At 38.0% G+C, this 4,348-nt stretch overlaps 1 protein-coding gene across 1 annotated transcript in view; it reads left to right on the forward strand.

The window, feature by feature from the left end:
• Positions 1-4,348, forward strand: part of LOC102209537 (CD276 antigen-like) — a 9,971-nt gene that overhangs the window by 524 nt on the left and 5,099 nt on the right. The window lies entirely within an intron of this gene.

Below are 4,348 nucleotides of genomic sequence, written 5' to 3' on the forward strand. Positions count from 1 at the left end.
TCGGGGACATTGGATTTGAGGGGACAAGTTTCACCTTCAAGACACGAAATAGGATGGATGCGCACTGATCGTGGTAGCTTGAGCTTCATTGCAGAGGGGCTGATGACAGTCTTGACTTCAAAAAGTCCAATAGAATGAGGAGCGAGCGAGACAATGCTTTGAATAAATATTTTTTGGATCATACTTGGGAGCGTGTATCTGGAAGCAGTCAGCATAGTGATGTTGCCGCACTTACTGGTTTCAGGTCCATCAACTGTGTCACATGTGATGCTGGACTCTATTTTTAAGAGAGAGGTTGGAGCCAAATGACTTTTTCTGATTCTTTCAGCTTCAGGTAATTCAGGAGCTATTTTAGGAGGAGTGATTGCAGTCATCGTGATTACAGGAGTAGTAGCAGCAGTAGGCTTCATGCTTTATAAACGCAGAAAAGGTAAATGACTTTCTCCCTTCCCTTTGCAGTTCAAATTGTTTATGTTTTTTCTACTGAGTATGATTTTTTGTCCGGCCCCAATCCCTCAGGGCAACAAGAACCACAAAGTACAGACAGTGATTCTACATACGTGAGTAAATGTTTTATGAACTACACTATGAAAACTTGTTTGAAAACAGTGTTATGGTCTTGAAGATAAAACCAGATGTCTATGATGACTCTAATTAAACTGCTGCTTTGTCAAAAATATTTTATTAGTGTGTCAGAGTGATGTTCAACAACATCCATTACATGAAAAACAGAGAATCAGATGAAGCACATTCAGATGGATGTGGTGTTTATTTGTTTATTTTTGAACTGAACACACTGTTTTCCATTCATAATGATGACATGTTTTCAAGCTTTATTTTTTTATCTTGTTAACAGTAACACGGAACTTGTGCCGATGGCAAAGGGAAGGTCTACCATGAATGCTGAAACACCTGACACCACCCAAGCAGACCCCAGCAGCTCTGCTTCAGCACTGAACTCTCTTAATGTGTTGGCTCTCTGTTTAGTAAAGCACAAACATTCATAAGTGAAAAACCTGCTAAAGATGACCTTCAAATGAGTTTCTTGGAGCCATAGAAACTCATGCATGCACTGAGGAGCAAGAACACTGAGACATTAATTTACTTTTTTTCCCATTTTGTTCGCGTCATATCCTAATGCTTGATTTTATCAAAGAAAAGTTTTCATTTTACAATCATAACCTAAATATTTTGATATGCCTCCCAGCTTCATCTTGGACCCTTGAGCTTCGGGTGTGCAACAGAATAAATCTAAGGAGAAGAAATGAGCCTGACTCACCGAGGCAGCTTTGATTTGTCTGTGAAAACTGCTGATAAGTTGAGTTTAGCTACTAACTCAGGGGTCGGCAACCCGTGGCTCTGGAGCCATGTGCAGACGACCTTTCACCTTTACATTGCAGCTCCCTATGGCTTTGGGACATAAGTAATCATTTGAGTGTGCTGTAGACATTTGTTGTTGTTTTTGTTGTTGCTTTTGTAGCTCAAAATATACGTTACAAATGCCAAGGTAGGTATCCCCAACAGAATTTTTTTCCCCTGCATTAGGAGCGCACTCTGGGATGTCCAAATCTCAGACAAACACTAACCCTCATTTTGGGGTTTTTTAGTGCATAAACACTTCTTATAATAATTTATTGGCCCTGAAATGTTGGTGTTACCTCTTTATACAGTAAAGTTAATGGGGAACTTTCCTACAAATAAAATGCATCCTCAGTTTGTTGAAATAATCCTGTCCGATAACACGTGAGGAACAACAAATGAATAATTTTCTCGTAACAACAGCATGCCACAATTTTAGTTTGCCGCATGTATACTTTAAGTTCATTTGAAAAAGACTTTCAACGTAGCAGGTTTTTCATGTTTTTGTTTTTTGTTTTTTTTTACAGTGTTCTAAATGTTCAAAATGTTTTTGCTAAAATACATTTTCACAAGCAAGACATTAGCCTATTTTGTATACATAGTATAAAACTAAAAAACAATATATACAGTGTTATCTTCATTTTATATGTCAAAAAACTTGCAGCTCCAGGTGTTTTCTCTGTTGTAGAAACCAGGTCCATATGGCTCTTTGAGTGTTAAAGGTTGCTGCCCCTTTGTACTAGCTGGTAGCTAACAAATATGTCTTCTACTGTGAAACGAAAAATAATAATAAGCAATAGTTTTACACGATGTTAGCGATACTTTAGATTGAAACCATCAGGTGGGCACATGGCTGCTTTATTTTTCTTGTTGTTTTCATCTACATTTGTATTTTCATGTTTTATGCAGTTAAAACATAATTTATAATTCTATGAAACTGAAGTCCTGCAGGGTTTACAGCCAGCAACCATTTTCAGTCCTTAATCTACTGAGACGGGGGTTCGTTTAATTTAAGTGCAGCAGCAGTCATATCAAACTTGAAGATGATCATGTTTGCAGCTGTTTGATTCATCTGGTATTTAATAAACTCAGAGGGGAGAACATCAAGCTGCTAGAAGAACCAAACATCGTAAAGTGGATTTATATATCATTTGGTGGATTTTTACAATAACTTTCAAGAAGTACTGCTGCACTCTGTGATGAAGAGGAGTCAAATATTGAATCTTTAATGGTAACAGAGGAATCAACACACTGGCCTCAGTCATATTACATGTGTTACATTGCCACTATGGCAGAATCTCACCTGCTGTGTCTGGAAAAGGCAGCCAAAAATAACAGGTGGGTGAGAGACCCGAGGAGCATCAGTAACTCATAAGTTTATTTGTTTGTCTTTTCAAATGCTGCCATCTCTGAAGTGACTGCTGTGTGTGTATAATGTGTGAGAAATAAAAACTAAATAAACAACTTGACTAAAATATTAAGAACAATAATTTTTTCAGTGTATATTTAGCAGCTGAAGATGGTCCCTGCAAGAAGCAACATCTGTACATTTCTTCTGTAAAAGACGAACACAGTAACACACACAAACACAGAATTACTCCAAAATGTAGTTGAGGGAGGAACTACTGCAGTTTAGTAGCTAGCAGGCTGACATCCACATCTATTCAAAGAATTCATAGTAAGCCTTGTAAAATTATGATATTATTTTATGCCATGTTAGACCCCGAAATAAAGATTGTGAATTATTATGTAGTTTTAGTTTGCATTATTCTCCTGAATTAGAAGAAGGTGATAATTATTGCAGTATTTAAACTGATTTGCATTGCATTAGACTGCTGATTTATTGTGAATGAATGATATTGTTTATGATGCATTATACTGTTGAGTTATAAGGAATACTGTTCGCAGAAAGTCATCGCCTTATTTGTCTGATTAGAAGAGAATAGAACATGCTGGAGTTTTCTGCCCCATCTCAGCAGGAGCAGATAAACAGGGAGCCAAGGTCGTAGCTTAGGCGCCGTGGGAGAGAAAGAATGTGAATGTTTAGGCTTTTATGATAAGATGGGAGAACCAGAGGCTATAAGAGTTTGAGCAATGCTCCACCACTTTGAGATTTGAGGCTGTCTGCATCAGTGTCCATCTCCCACGTGTGTGATCATTAAATCATCGTTTGACTCAACCCGACCTTTTGACTCAACAAAAGGTTAAGGTTCAAAATAATTAAAAACATCCAAAGTATTATCTTCATATGTTAACCTGAAATACACCTTACTCTTTTGCTTGAGACAGATGTGAATCAGTTTGTTTGTTTTTTTCATAGGCTAAATGTTTGCAATAGCAAACATGACACGCTTATGCTCATGTAAGAAGTGTGCCAACTGTTTAGTTCTACTGATGCAAATTCCTGAGTTTCTGGTGACATCCTAATCAGGAAAGAAAATCTAACCTGACACGTTGCCAACAGCAGCTAAAACATTTAATCTTACTGAAAAGAGTGAAAGAGTAGCAGATGCCATGTCCCCATGTTCATAGGACACAGAGGTCTGATTCTGGCCTGTGTGATTGTATTTCTTATTACAGGATGAACAATGGAAGGTATTCAATGACCAGTGGAGGTGAAATAAGCAGAGAACAGTTCATGGTGCTTATTGGTGAAACCTCTCAGTTCAGAGTGCGTGGGCACGGAGGCAGAAACATTCCTGCACACTTGCGTAATGACAGCTACATGTAAGCACGCTTTCTTAGAAAACTAGGTGGCAAACATCAGGCAGCAGTACTTGTTCTACAACCAGCTGATAGAGTTCACTGTAAACCCAAAACTGCAGTCTCAACTCAGGCTGTATAGTTTTTCTTTACATGTCATCATTTAAATGCTCTTATCATTTCCCATAATGCCGAGGCTGTGAAAACTTGCAAATGACACATTAGAGTTTTCATTTGATGCACTGAAACGTGGAGCTGAAATATTCTGATGTTCTCCACTGGAGAG

The sequence above is a fragment of the Pundamilia nyererei genome, unplaced genomic scaffold (genome assembly GCF_000239375.1).
Source record: "Pundamilia nyererei isolate P.nyererei 1_Seehausen unplaced genomic scaffold, PunNye1.0 scaffold00371, whole genome shotgun sequence".
Taxonomy (NCBI): Eukaryota; Metazoa; Chordata; class Actinopteri; order Cichliformes; family Cichlidae; genus Pundamilia; species Pundamilia nyererei.